The 16,025-nt window shown below is 41.2% G+C and overlaps 1 protein-coding gene across 5 annotated transcripts in view; it reads left to right on the top strand.

The window, feature by feature from the left end:
* Positions 1 to 16,025, top strand: part of SH3PXD2A (SH3 and PX domains 2A) — a 269,266-nt gene that overhangs the window by 52,112 nt on the left and 201,129 nt on the right. For 2 of the 5 annotated variants that reach the window (XM_077125920.1, XM_077125917.1), the window contains exon 1: positions 8,450 to 15,106. The exons of the other annotated variants lie outside the window; for them this stretch is intronic. The gene's annotated coding sequence lies outside the window, so the exon portion shown is untranslated. Of the gene's footprint in view, positions 1 to 8,449; positions 15,107 to 16,025 lie in introns of those variants that run through there. 5 annotated transcript variants of the gene reach the window in all.

Raw genomic sequence — 16,025 nt, 5'->3', positions numbered from 1 at the left:
CTAAGAACCTGGGAGACCACCTGCATTTTAAACCAACCTTTCACTTTGATCAGCTGGCCTCACCTACTGTGTGCCAGTGTTGTTAATCTAAAACTTGGGGATCACAGAGGCCCAGGATAAGTTTCCTCCTAGGCTAATGGACATGACATGATCCCTACCTACATATAAGCACACTCTGCGTACCAGATGTGGGGGCAGAGGGAATACCCAGAGCTGAAGTGATCCAGGGTAGCTTCTTGGAAGTGGTGAGTCTTAATTGGACCTTGGAAGAATTAGACAGACTGAGTGGATGGAGAAATTGGAGTTTTCCTGGCAAGAACCTCTCAACCAAAAGTAATATCATTTCCCTTCCAGTTATTTTAAATAACAGCTTTATTGAGATATAATCCACATACTATTTTATTTATCCAAAGTATACAATTCGGTAATTTTAAATATATTCAGAGTTGTACAATCATCACCATAATCAATTTTAGAACATTTTCATCCTCACCCCTAGGCAAGCAGTGATATATTTCCCATCCTGTAGATTTGTCTATTCTTCATGTATCATAGAAATGGAATCATACATATATGTATTTTGTGTCTGGCTTCCTTCAGTTAGCATAATATTTTCAAGGTTTTTTCCTTGTCATAGCATATCTCAGTTAGTCACTCCTTTTTTATAGCTGAATAATATTCCATTGCATAGACGTACCACATTTATTTCTCCATTCATCAGTTGTGGACATTTATGCTGTTTTCACTTTGGAGCTTTTATGAATAGAGCCACTATGAACATTTATGTATATTTCCATTTCTCTTGGGTAGATACCTATGATGGAATTGCTGGGTCATATCATATGCCTATATTTAATCTTTTGAGGAAGTGCCTAACTGGTTTCCAAAGCTGCTGTCCTAGTTTACATTATCATCAAGAATGTATGATGGGACAAAAAAAATTGAGCAGGGGGCCAAGATGGTGGCTTAGTAAGGTACACGCGTCTTAGTTCCTCCTCCAGAGCAACTACTAGGTGACCAGAAACAGTGTAGAACAGCTCCCAGGGCCACGGCAGGGACCGGACACACAGCGTACCCCAGTCTGGACTGGCTGGACCAGCTGCAAGACTCCGCTGAGGTGAGCTCCCTGATCGGCGCGCGGTTCCCTGGGCCGCGGCGGCTGGAAGCCGGCGCCCCTCCCTCCCTCCTTCCCAGACCGACTGAGAGTCTCAGAGAGGTGAGTTCCCCAAGCTGCAGCGGCCGGTGGACGGCACCCCTCCCTCGCGGGTGGCTTCCTGGACCGGCCGCGAGTCTCAGATCAGTGAGTGCCCCAAGCCGCAGCAGCCGGCGACTGGCACCCCTCCCCCACAGGCAGCTGCCCGGAGGGAGAGGAGGGAGTCTCCGACAGTGGCAGGGACTCGGTCCAACCAAACACCAATAGTGGCATTAATAAAGGAGCCACAACATCTTTTGCTGGTGGGACCCGCAGACAGACAAGCGCCACATACTGGGCAGGATTAAAAAAAAAACAGAGCACAGAGACTTCACAGGAAAGTCTTTCAACCTGATGGGTCTCACACTCAGGGAAATCTGGTTAAATGTCCAGATGCCAGCAAAAAATAACAAATCACACCAGGAAAATTGAAGATAGAGCCCAGTCAAAGGAATTAACCAATAGTTCAAATGAGATACAGGAGCTGAGACAACTAATTCTGAATATACGAACAGAAATGGAAAACCTCTTCAAAAAACCAAATCAGTAAATTGAGGGAGGACATGAAGAAGGCAAGAGATGAACAAAAAGAAGAAATGGAAAGTCTGAAAAAACATATCACAGAACTTATGGGAATGAAAGATACAGTAGAAGAGATGAAAAAAACAATGGAAACCTACAATGGTAGATTTCAAGAGACAGAGGTTAGAATTAGTGAACTGGAGGATGGAGCATCTGAAATCCAAAAAGAAACAGAAACTATAGGGAAAAGAATGGAAAAATTTGAGCAGGGGCTCAGGGAATTGAATGATAATATGTAACAAATGATACATATGATAATATGTAACAAATATACATGTTGTGGGTGTCCCAGAGGGAGAAGAGAAGAGAAAAGGAGGAGAAAAACTAATGGAAGAAATTATCACTAAAAATTTCCCAACTCTTATGAAAGACCTAAAATTACAGATCCAAGAAGTGCAGCGCACCCCAAAGAGAATAGATCCAAATAGGCATTCTCCAAGACACTTACTAGTTAGAATGTCAGAGGTCAAAGAGAAAGAGAGAATCTTGAAAGCAGCAAGAGAAAAACAATCCATCACATAAAAGGCAAACCCAATAAGACTATGTGTAGATTTCTCAGCAGAAACCATGGAAGCTAGAAGACAGTGCGATGATATATTTAAATTACTAAAAGAGAAAAACTGCCAACCAAGACTTCTATATCCAGCAAAATTGTCCTTCAAAAATGAGGGAGAAATTAAAACATTTTCAGACAAAAAGTCACTGAGAGAATTTGTGACCAAGAGACCAGCTCTGCAAGAAATACTAAAGGGAGCACTACAGTCAGATACGAAAAGACAGAAGAGAGAGGTGTGGAGAAGAGTGTAGAAAGAAGGAAAATTAGATATGATATATATAATCCAAAAGGCAAAATGGTAGAAGAAAGTACTACCCAAATAGTAATAACACTAAATGTTAATGGATTTAACTCCCCAATCAAAAGACATAGACTGGCAGAATGGATTAAAAAACAGGACGCATCTATATGCTGTCTACAGGAAACACATCTTAGACACAAAGATAAAATAGGTTGAAAGTGAAAGGTTGGGAAAAGATATTTCATGCAAATAACAACTAGAAAAGAGCAGGAGTAGCTATACTAATATCCAACAAATTAGACTTCAAATGTAAAACAGTTAAAAGAAACAAGGATACTATCTACTAATAAAAGGAACAATTCAACAAGAAGACATAACAATCATAAATATTTATGCACCAAACATGAATGCCCCAAAATACATGAGGAATACACTGCAAATACTGAAAAGGGAAATAGACACATCTACCATAATAGTTGGAGACTTCAATTCCCCACTCTCATCAATGGACACAACATCTAGACAGAGGATCAATAAAGAAACAGAGAATTTGAATATTACAATAAATGAGCTAGACTTAACAGACATTTATAGGACATTACACCCCACAACAGCAGGATACACCTTTTTCTCAATTGCTCATGGATCATTCTCAAAGATAGATCATATGCTGGGTCACAAAGCAAGTCTCAACAAATTTAAAAAGATTAAAATCATACACAACACTTTCTCAGATCATAAAGGAATGAAGTTGGAAATCAATAATAGGCAGAGTGCCAGAAAATTCACAAATACATGGAGGCTCAACAACACGCTCTTAAACAACCAGTGGGTCAAGGAAGAAATTACAAGAGAAATTAGTACATATCTCGAGGCAAATGAAAATGAAAACACAACATATCAAAACCTATGGGATGCAGCAAAGGCAGTGCTAAGAGGGAAATTTATTGCCCTAAATGCCTATATCAAAAAAGAAGAAAGGGCAAAAATTCGGGAATTAACTGTCCACTTGGAAGAACTGGAGAAAGAACAGCAAACTAACCCCAAAGCAAGGAAAAGGAAAGAAATAACAAAGATTAGAGCAGAAATAAATGAAATTGAGAACATGAAAACAAAAGAGAAAATCAATAAGACCAGAAGTTGGTTCTATGAGAAAATCAACAAGATTGACGGGCCCTTAGCAAGATTGACAAAAAGAAGAAGAGAGAGGACACAAATAAATAAGATCAGAAATGGAAGAGGAGACATAACCTCACAGAAATAAAGGAGTTAATAACAGGATACTATGAACAATTTTATGCTAATAAATACAACAATGTAGATGAAATGGACAAGTTCCTAGAAAGGCATGAACAACCAACTTTGACTCAAGAAGAATTAGATGACCTCAACAAACCAATCACAAGTAAAGAAATTGAATCAGTAATTCAAAAGCTTCCCAAAAAGAAAACTCCAGGACCAGACGGCTTCACATGTGAATTCTATCAAACATTCCAGAAAGAATTAGTACCAACCCTGCTCAAACTCTTCAAAAAAATTGAAGTGGAGGGAAAGCTACCTAATTCATTCTATGAAGCCAACATCACCCTCATACCAAAACCAGGCAAAGATATTACAAAAAAAGAAAACTACAGACCAATCTCTCTAATGAATATAGATGCAAAAATCCTCAACAAAATTCTAGCAAATCAAATCCAGCAACACATTAAAAGAATTATACATCATGACCAAGTAGGATTCATCCCAGGTATGCAAGGATGGCTCAACATATAAGAAAATCAATTAATGTAATACACCATATCAACAAATCAAAGCAGAAAAATCACATGATCATCTCAATTGATGGAGAGAAGGCATTTAACAAGATTCAACATCCTTTCCCGTTGAAAACACTTCAAAGGATAGGAATACAGGGGAACCTCCTTAAAATGATAGAGGGAATATATGAAAAACCCACAGCTAATGTCATCCTCAGTGGGGAAAAATTGAAAACTTTCCCCCTAAGATCAGGAACAAGACAAGGATGTCCATTCTCACCACTGTTATTCAACATCGTGTTGGAGGTTCTAGCCAGAGCAATTAGACAAGAAAAAGAAATACAAGGCATCAAAATTGGAAAGGAAGAAGTAAAACTCTCACTGTTTGCAGACAATATGATACTATACATCGAAAACCTTGAAAAATCCACAGCAAAACTACTAGAGCTAATAAATGAGTACAGCAAAGTAGCAGGTTACAAGATCAACATTCAAAAATCTGTAGCATTTCTATACACTAGCAATGAACAAGCTGAGGGGGAAATCAAGAAACAAATTCCGTTTACAATTGCAACTAAAAGAATAAAATACTTAGGAATAAATTTAACTAAAGAGACAAAAGACCTATACAAAGAAAACTACAAAAAACTGTTAAAAGAAATCACAGAGACCTAAATAGATGGAAGGGCATACTGTGTTCATGGATAAGAAGACTAAATATAGTTAAGATGTCAATTCTACCTAAATTGATTTACAGATTCAATGCAATACCAATCAAAATCCCAACAACTTTTTTCAGAAATAGAAAAACCAATAAGCAAATTTATCTGGAAGGGCAGGTGCCCCGAATTGCTAAAAGTATCTTGAGGAAAATAAACGAAGCTGGAGGTCTCGCGCTGCCTGACTTTAAGACATATTATGAAGCCACAGTGGTCAAAACAGCATGGTACTGGCATAAAGATAGATATATTGACCAATGGAATTGAGTAGAGTGCTCAGATATAGACCCTTTCATCTATGGACATTTGATCTTTGATAAGGCAGTCAAGCCAACTCACCTGGAACAGAACAGTCTCTTCAATAAATGGTGCCTAGAGAACTGGATATCCATATGCAAAAGAATGAAAGAGGACCCGTATCTCACACCCTATACAAAAGTTAACTCAAAATGGATCAAAGATCTAAACATTAGGTCTAAGACCATAAAACAGTTAGAGGAAAATGTAGGGAGATATCTTATGAATCTTACAATTGAAGGCGGTTTTATGGACCTTAATCCTAAAGCAAGAGCATTGAAGAAAGAAAGAAAGAAATGGGAGCTCCTCAAAATTAAACACTTTTGTGCATCAAAGAACTTCATCAAGAAAGTAGAATGACAGCCTACACAATGGGAGACAATATTTGGAAACGACATATCAGATAAAGGTCTAGTATCCAGAATTTATAAAGAGATTGTTCAACTCAACAACAAAAAGACAGCCAACCCAATTACAAAATGGGAAAAAGACTTGAACAGACACCTCTCAGAAGAGGAAATACAAATGGCCAAAAGGCACATGAAGAGATGCTCAATGTCCCTGGCCATTAGAGAAATGCAAATCAAAACCACAATGAGATATCATCTCACACCCACCAGAATGGCCATTATCAACAAAACAGAAAATGACAAGTGCTGGAGAGGATGCGGAGAAAGAGGCACACTTATCCACTGTTGGTGGGAATGTCAAATGGTGCAACCACTGTGGAAGGCAGTTTGGCGGTTCCTCAAAAAGCTGAATATAGAATTGCCATACGATCCAGCAATACCATTGCTGGGTATCTACTCAAAGGACTTAAGGGCAAAGACACAAATGAACATTTGCACACCAATGTTTATAGCAGCATTATTTACAATTGCAAAGAGATGGAAACAGCCAAAGTGTCCATCAATAGACAAGTGGCTAAACAAACTGTGGTATATACATGCGATGGAATATTATGCAGCTTTAAGACAGGATAAACTTATGAAGCATGTAATAACATGGATGGACCTAGAGAACATTATGCTGAGCGAGTCTAGCCAAAAACTAAAAGACAAGTATGGTCCCACTGATGTGAACCGACATTCGAGAATAAACTTGGAATATGTCATTGGTAACAGAGTCCAGTAGGAGTTAGAAACAGGGTAAGATAATGGGTAATTGGAGCTGAAGAGATACAGACTGTGCAACAGGACTAGATACAAAAACTCAAAAATGGACAACACAATAATACCTAAGTGTAAAGTAATCATGTTAAAACACTGAATGAAGCTGCATCTGAGTTATAGGTTTTTTGTTGTTGTTGTTGTTGTTGCTTTTTTGTTTTTTGTTTGTTTTTGTCTGTCTGGTTGTTTTTTTTTTTTTTTACTATTATTATTACTTTTATTTTTTTCTCTATATTAACATTCTATATCTTTTTCTGTTGTGTTGCTAGTTCTTCTAAACCGATGCAAATGTACTTAGAAACGATGATCATGCATCTATGTGATGATGTTAAGAATTACTGATTGCATATGTAGAATGGTATGATTTCTAAATGTTGGGTTAATTTCTTTTTTTTCTTTTTTCCCGTTAATTAATTAAAAAAAAAAAAAAAAGAGGAAATACAAATGGCCAAATGGCACATGAAGAGATGCTCAATGTCCCTGGCCATTAGAGAAATGCAAATCAAAACCACAATGAGATATCATCTCACACCCACCAGAATGGCCATTATCAACAAAACAGAAAATGACAAGTGCTGGAGAGGATGCGGAGAAAGAGGCACACTTATCCACTGTTGGTGGGAATGTCAAATGGTGCAACCACTGTGGAAGGCAGTTTGGCGGTTCCTCAAAAAGCTGAATATAGAATTGCCATACGACCCAGTAATACCATTGCTAGGTATCTACTCAGAGGACTTAAGGGCAAAGACACAAACGGACATTTGCACACCAATGTTTATAGCAGCATTATTTACAATTGCAAAGAGATGGAAACAGCCAAAATGTCCATCAATAGACGAGCGGCTAAACAAACTGTGGTATATACATACGATGGAATATTATGCAGCTTTAAGAGAGAATAAACTTATGAAACATGTAATAACATGGATGGACCTAGAGAACATTATGCTGAGTGAGACTAGCCAAAAACTAAAGGACAAATACTGTATGATCCCACTGATGTGAACCGACATTAGAGAATAAACTTGGAGTAGGTCATTGGTAACAGAGACCATCAGGAGATAGAAATAGGGTAAGATAATGGGTAATTGGAGCTGAAGGGATGCAGACTGTGCAACAGGACTGGATACAAAAACTCAGAAATGGGCAGCACAATACTACCTAATTGTAATGTAATTATGTTAAAACACTGAATGAAGCTGCATCTGAGGTATAGTTTTTTTTTAATTAATTAATTTATTTATATTTTTTTCACTCTATTATCATTTTATTTCTTTTTCTGTTGTCTTTCTATTTCTTTTTTCTAAACTGATGCAAATGTACTAAGAAATGATGAATATGCATCTATGTGATGATATTAAGAATTACTGATTGTATATGTAGAATGGAATGATTCCTAAATGTTGTTAGTTAATTTTTTTAATTAATAAAAAAAAAAGAATGTATGATGGTCCCAATTCGTCTACATCCTGTCCAATAGTTGTTATTTTCTGTCTTTTAAATTTTAGCCATCATAATGCGTGTGATATGTATTTCATGTGGTTTTGATATGCATTTCCCTGATGGCTAATGATGTTGAGCATCTTTTCATGTGTTTATCAGCCATTTGTAAACTTCTTTGAAGAAATGCCAATTGAGATCCTTTTCCCAATTTGCAATTGAGTTATTTGGTCTTTTTATTATTGAGTTATGAGAGTTCTTTATATAGTCTGGATACAAGTCTCTTATCAAATATATGATTTATAAAAAATTTTTCCTGTTCAGTTGGTTGTCTTTTTACTTTGTTGTTGGTTCCTTTAAAGCACAAAATTTTCAAATTTTTATAAAGTCCAAATTATCTATATTTTCTTGATTGCTGTGCTTTTGAAACCATTGCTTTATCCAAGGTTATGAAGATTTATGCCTATTTTTCTTCTAAAACTTATGATTTTATCTCTTACATTTAGGTTTTACATTTAACTCCATTTTGAGTTAATTTTTGTATATGGTGTGAGGTAGGATCCCCTTCCAATTTTTGACTGACTCAAACTGATACCCTACCCACCTCCCCAAATGGCAAGCAGTGCTTTGTTCTCTGCATCTAGGTCTTAACTCAATCATCTCCACCTCAGAGGGGCCTGCCCTGATCCTTCATCTGAAGTAGACACCTTCCCCACGGTTACTTTCTGTCAAAGCACTCCTTTTTATTGGACCATCAGCAATGATCTTATGTGGTGTCTGATGCTCCTCATTGGCATCTGAATATTATGGTCTGAAGCCCCATTGAGCATGCACCCACTGCCAGTATTCCCAGCACTAGCACAGTGTCTGGCACTCAGCTGATGCTCTGACTATATTTGTTGAAAGCAGAAAACTTCTTCTTAAAGCATCTGTGCTCCCTGTGGATTCTGCTACAACTTGGTCAATATTTCTCATTTTATAGAGTTAGAAATTGAAAAACTGAGTAGGAAGGTATCCTCTAGTAACATAACAAATAGGCTATCATTCAGACCCTGCCCCAATAATCCAACTACTTCACAAGCAGTGTCTTCCATTTTGGGCAACTTTGATGGTTGGAAAGTTCTTCCTAATGTTGAGCAAAAAACTACTTCCCTATAACTTACAGTCATTATCCACAGCTTTCCTTTAGGTGTAACTGAGCAGGAGTTGAACCCCACATGTTGATAGTCTTTTAAACACTTTTGAAACCAGCTGTTGTATGTCTCTTAAATGCTTTCTCTGGTCCAAACACCTCTAATTCTTTCAGCTGTTACTCTGGAGCTGAGAAGGGCTGAACTCTGACCTTTCAGTCCCTGATGTAGGCCTTGTGGAGGTGGGGGTGGGCCCAGGCTGCCAAAGAAAGCTAAGGCACAGCCACAGCTCAGAACTAATGACCCTCAGCTTCCTTGTTTTCTTTTCCCCATTTGGGCTGGTGAATTCCAAAATCAGAGGCAGAACTTTGAGAAAAAGCACTAAGTAACGCTTCCTAACTAGACCCCTTGAAAGCAGAGCTGAGTCTTTAATAGTACAAATGATATTATAATATTGCTTCCCATTGAAAGGGACTTTTTCACCTAGTCCAGCAGCCTTTTTGGTGTTGGTCTAGTCTAGTGGTTCTCAACCCTGAAACAATCAGTAGAATCACCTGGGCAGCTCTTAAAAATACCAGTGCCCACCCAACCTGTGGGATGAGGTTTGGACATCAGTGTCCAAACTGATGTACTCCAGATGATTGTACTGTTCAGCTAAAATGGCAGACCTCCTCTTCTTCAAGCTCAGCATTGAACCTGAAATTCCCTTTAGCCCCATGAGAAGGAGCAAATGCTGGATGTTAACAGAATGTTGAGGAGCAGGCATTATAGCCAAAGGGCAGGCTAAGAGCACACCATTGTTTTCTAAGATGGCAATCTAGTTTTAAGAGGTGAAATTGTTGAGTTAAAGGGAATGCAAGTTTCGTGATAGAAGTGCCAAAATGCTCTCTGAGAAGATTGTTCCGGTCTACCCCAAGCAACAAATTTCCTAATGACAGCTATTTGCCTGTGTCAGTAGTTGAGCTCTGCTGAGCACAGCAGAGAGGAAGGTGTGAGTGTGTCAGATGGTGGGGAGGAAATGGTAGACTCATTTCCCCAGCAGGCTGTGTAGGGTGAGGGTGCTGGCCTCTGGCTCACCTTGTCCACTGTACTTCCCAGGAAGAGAAAACCAAGCTGCATGTGTTAACCTTTGCCTTGCTCTCCAGGGTGTGTCGATGGAGTGGGGCTTATTCACAGGATGTGTGTGTTGAGGTCAGCAGGCCCTGGTCGGTCATTGAAATGGTGTAGAGCAGAGATTCTCCTTTCTAATCCTTTCCTAGATCCACTAGGTTGTATCCAGGTCCCTTGGAAACACAGGAGCTTAATTATTTTGATGATACAAGAGAGGATATGTTTGTTTAATGTTTCCAGGACTTCTGCTCCTGAATGCCAACATGCATCTAGAGTTTTTCCTCTGGTTTACATTATAGGGTGAGCCTTCTCACCCCACCCTGGGCACATTGCCACCCTCTCAGGGCTGTTGGGCATTCCTCAAGACATTGCTGCCCATTGCTGGGTCTCTCCACTGGAGTTATGTACTGATTCAAGGTGGTCAGGCTCATTTGCTCTGAAAAACTGGCTTGGGGCCAGAGGGTGGTGGCAAGATGGAAGGGAAGAAGGTACAAAGGTTCAACCACACACCCCACAGGTACTCTGGATGGCATCCCAGCAGGAGCCAAGCCTGGAACTCTGGCAATGCAAAGTGGGGTGGTCCATGTTGAAAGACAGTTGGTGCCACCAAAGCATTTTAGGGGAGAAGATTATAATCCTTAGGGGACAGGTACTGTGCCAGGCACTTTGAAGGGGGAAATATAGGGAAAGGAAACAGCATATATTGAGCAGTCATGGTGCCCTAGGCCCTATGGTTCAGATCTCATGGTCTCATTTAATCTTCACAATGAGGCTGCTATTAGTACCCCGCTTGATGGATGAGAAAGGGAGGCCCAGAGAGCAATAAGTTGCCAGGTAGCTGAGCTGACTGGTTCTAAGCCATGCAAAATATTGCACTGCCTGCCAGTATTTGACTGATAGTTCACCTGCACAGGAAGCATCCAGTTGACAGTATGGTGGGTTGAAACACAAGGGCCAATCCTTGTGGGCAAGGAATCGGTCCTGTCTCAGGTAGTATGGTGTAGTCCTTAATGGAGGACCATTGGTCATGCTGTGGAATCAATGGCCATGTTTGCTACCCCTAAGACCTTAGGCCTCCTTGGGTCTCTTCAATTGTAAATTGGAGACAATAACAGTCCTTTTCTCATGGAATTATTCTCAAGATTAAATGAGGGATTATCTGAATAAAGTGCTTAGCAATTCCTGAAACAGAGTAAATGCTCAGTGAATGGGCCCGGCTGTTGTTGTTATTGATGGATGATGGTTTAATGAAACCAGTGGTGGGTATATATCAGAAGAAGATTTGAAAAACAGGCTTTTTATGTTGTTTTTCTCCTCATTGTGGTGATTGTGAGGACCAAGTTTTGCAACTGACCCCTTTTATTTTAAGGTCTATTTAGATTTTGTGCATCCTAGGACCTCCTAGTTTGCACACTCATTTCCTTTCCAGGAAAGAAAAGAAAAAAGCTTCCAACTCTGAGGGACCTGCCACAGCATGTCCACCCTTTCAGCAGGGCACTCCTGTGGACGGTTATTGTTTTCCTGCCCTGGCAGCAGGGTTAATTTTTGCTCTTCTACTTTCCCAGACCCAGCTGTTGTTAGTAGTGGTCCCACCATTACCATCAGATAGTATGTGTGTGTGTTCATCCATGTCCATGTGTTCCATGGTCCCACTTCCTGTTTCCCTTCTACTCCTGTTCATAGTGTCATGATCTGAGTTTTTCGCGGCAAATGGAAAGTCAGTTCATCCCCTCTCCAACCCATGTTGTTCACTGGGCCTGTGCTAAGTGCCCTGTGTGCATCATTATGTTTTTATGGGAGGTCCTTGTTATAAACCCCACTTTGCACCTAAGGAAATCATGACTCAGAGAGGCTAAGGAACTTGTCCAAGCTCACACAGCTGGGAAATGTTGGAGCTGAATGCTGTCTCCCTCGTCCATGCCAGTACGGCCTTTGGTTCCCTCTGAGCCTCACTCTGATACCCCATCACTCCATCTTGTACAGTTCTCTAATTGATTTGATAGTGTGGGTCATGGTGCCTCAGCTGTGCTGTAAGGGTCTTGAGGTCAGGAACTTTGCCTCATCTTTAGCTTGACACGAAACCAGGCACCAGGTTAGCACCCCTTTGGTACTTGCTGATTACTTTTTCCCCTCATTTACTTTGGAAACATTGAGTGAGTGTCTCTTAGGGATGAGGCATTGTACTGGGCATTAGATTGCCACAGTTCCACTTTCAGGGAGCTTCCATTCTAAGGAGGAGACACAGATGGTGCTTGTAGCCCAAGGATTTAGATAAACACTGTTATCCCCATTTTGCAGAGTAATGAATGGAGGCATCCAAGATGTGGAGGCGTCCTCTAGACCTTCTTGCCTAACTGTTGCCTCACAAATATAAATAAAGCCTGTGATTCATGCGCAGACAGGCACTGAGAGTTATGAGTATTTGTAAACACATGAATTGTGTTTCATACAATATAGGACTCTGCTGATTGTCCTCTCCTCCGAATCCCTTTAAAAACCCCTTTTCTACCAAGAGAAGGGTAGCCCAGATCTACAGTAGCACCTTCTATGTTTTGGAGATGACTGAAGACGTGTGATTCTGGGAGGGAAAGATTCTCCCCAGCACACACTGTATTCCTCACAGAGCTTGAGGATTGCTTCCTTTTGTGTTCACTGTGACTGCTTCTTAGACATTAGGTCCATTGGGAGCCTGGAGTGGGGGTAGACTGAAGACTAGCAAGATTCTGCCAACTGGTGTGGGGGGTGGGGGTGAAGGTTGCCCCCCACGTCTAACCTTCTAAGTGGCAGTTCCCTAAATTTACAGTCACCTTCCTCCCCACCCCAGAGTGAACACCCATCCCGGAGGGGTGGAGTTGGAATTTTAATAGGGTCATATCCGGAGGGTGCTCAGCTTTCTCTGGCTGAGCTCAGAAACTTTAGCCAAGCGGCCACATGTTGTTGAACTTGATCTTGCTGGCAAGCAGGGGTTTGGGTTGGCAAAGATCCCTGCGCTGAACCTAAAGTATTCCAACCCTTGGCCACTGGGAGTCTACCTCCAGGTAGAGGGAAGGCAGGGGCAGGGCATTCTCTAGCTGTTGTTGTCAGCTCCATCTGTGGTGTTTCAAGCCCCATGGATTTTTGTTCATTAAATCAGCCAGTCAGTATTTCAGTGTGCCTAGGCGGCTGGCAGGCCCGGTGAGCCTAGAGAGAAGGGGAAGACAGTTTCTTCTCAAAGGGAGACTTATCAGGGAGACAAGCCCATGTCAACTAGAGATGGACATAGCATGTGTTGAGAGATGGGTTGTTCTGAGCTAGCAGTTAGCAAACAAAGGAAAATATAAGAAGTGTCTGTGGAAAACGGACTATCAGCGTCATTTGATGTGGATACCCATTTGCTAGGCTAATGGGTATCCACATCAAATGTTGAAATTCTGGAGGGCTTTCTGTCTGGGTACAGACAGGGATTCTCAAGAGGGGTCTTTAATACCCAGGGTCTTTACTACTTACTAGTACGTTTCAGTAGGGCCACAGCAGGGAGGAGATGGGGCATTGGCCCAGTTTTTGTGAGCATTGTACGTGGAGCAGCAGCTCTAGGTGGTCTGAATCTTATAGATCAGCCTGGCCTAATTTGGGATTTAGCGTTCCTCCTAACCCCCCTGATAGCAATTAGTACATGGAGTACTTTGAATAGAAGGTTTGAGCTGACTACCTTAGATGGGCTGTCATAAGTCATAACTTGGCATGATAAACTTCTCCAGTAGGAAACCAGAGCAGTGACCATATCCCAAAATGTAAACTCTCAGATATTGTCCCTTGGGAGGGTTCTGACTCCTGAGGCCATTTTCTTTAGCAATCAGTTCCAATTGTTGAACATCCCTCCATCCCTAGATGCCTTAAAATTTCAGAAAACGACCGTTTTTCAATTGGGTCCTGAGGACTTACTGTGACTTTAAACATCCTAAAAAACAGTGGGAGCCCACCCATGGGAGCAAGGTGATATGTCCTAGTCAGAGTCACTGCTAGCCCACAGGATACCTGCGTGCGCATTAGAACAAGGCACCTCTTTCCCTGAGTGGCTACAATTCCAAGCCAGGGTGTATACTTTGGGGAGTGGAGCATAGGTTAGATTTCAGCCTCTACTTGTCTGAAATCTTGACCAGGCAACCCTTGGGCAGGGAACACCTTCTCTAACTGTATGCAGTGACCCTAGTCCCAGCCAGTGGATCCCAGCCCCATGGTGGTACAAGCAGGTGAAGATTGGTATTGGGCTTCATTTGGTTTGAGGCCAGGGATGGCTGGCAGGGATCCAGGGAAAATGAAGCCTTCCTCAGTAAACTGAGCCACAGTGTCATGGGGATATATAGTTCCCTCCATAACCTCTGTTTGATTCTGTGCTGGTTTGAAAGGATGTATGTCCCCTAGAAAAGCCATGTTTTAATCTAAATCCCATTTCATAAAGGCAGAATAATCCCTATTCAATACTGTATGTTTGAAACTATAATCAGATCATCTCTCTGGAGATGTGATTTAATCAAGAGTGGTTGTTAAGCTGGATTAGGTGATGACATGTCTCCACCTATTTGGCAGAACTTGATAAGTTTCTGGAGTCCTATAAAAGAGGAAACATTTTGGAGAATGAAAGAGATTCAGAGACAGCAGAGCAGAATGACATAGCCATGAGAAGCAGAGTCCACCAGCCAGCGACCTTTGGAGATGAAGAAGGAAAATGCCTCCCAGGGAGCTTCATGAAACCGGAAGCCAGGAGAAGAAGCTAACAGATGATACCATGTTCATCATGTGCCCTTCCAGATGAGAAAGGAACCCTAACCATGTTCACCATGTGCCTTTCCAGATGAGAGAGAAACTCTGTGTTCACCATGTGCCTTCTCACTTGAGAGAGAAACCTTGAACTTCATTGGCCTCCTTGAACCAAGGTATCTTTCCCTGGATGCCTTAGATTGGACATTTCTATAGATTTGTTTTAATTGGGACATTTTCTTGGCCTTGGAACTGTAAACTAGCATCTGATTAAATTCCCCTTTTTAAAAGCCATTTCTGGTATATTGCATGCTGGCAGCTAGTAAACTAGAACAGATTCTGATTGCACTTTTCATCAGCAAACAGAGCTTAAGTTATTTACTGGCACTTTGTAATTAAACTTGGGACAGGTCCTGGGCCTTCTAGGAAAAGTTGGGCCATAAACGTGCTATAGTTAATTGGTCACATTCGGATCATGGACATCCCTCCACAGGAACCGGGCTGGCCTTCATTCTTGGAGCCCCAGAGTTGAGCGGCAAGTCTAACTTGCATCAAGACTGTCTTCTTGTTGAAAGGAGCAAGGTTAACAGAGGACAGAAAAACCCATGGGGAAAACAAGTTTGGAAGCCTCAGACATTGCTGGGCCTGATGAGATGAGCAGATGGAAGACAGCCCAAGATAGTCTTCAGGCGGTGGGTTAGCCTGACTGAGGTGTTATTCTGGGGTTTAGGGAGAGTTTCCACATTTGTATCCATGAAATCCTCCTTTGTCAAGGGTGAGTGTTGCAGGAGCTATGATACTGACCTCCTCCATGTTGATTAACCTAGTGGAAGCTGAAAGAAGTTGCTTGATCCATACTTGGTTGATGACTACCATCTGCCTGAAATGGCTAAAGACAGAGAAATAGCATCCATGGCTTTTAAAAATCCTAGAGGAAGGGAAACTCCACCCAGGAAACATAACCCAATGCAAAGTGTTTGGAAGCAGGATGTTTAATTGCTAAACCTTTCTTGAAACCCATCTGCTGGGTAATGTTATCGCGGCTGCTCCGGTGGTTAGAGGAGAATTTATCTCTGCCTGAGGCAGACTTGGTAA

This window comes from Tamandua tetradactyla, chromosome 13 (genome assembly GCF_023851605.1).
Source record: "Tamandua tetradactyla isolate mTamTet1 chromosome 13, mTamTet1.pri, whole genome shotgun sequence".
NCBI lineage: Eukaryota > Metazoa > Chordata > Mammalia > Pilosa > Myrmecophagidae > Tamandua > Tamandua tetradactyla.
The sequence above is the reverse complement of the archived record's forward strand: the minus strand, read 5'-3'. Positions and strand labels throughout refer to the sequence as shown.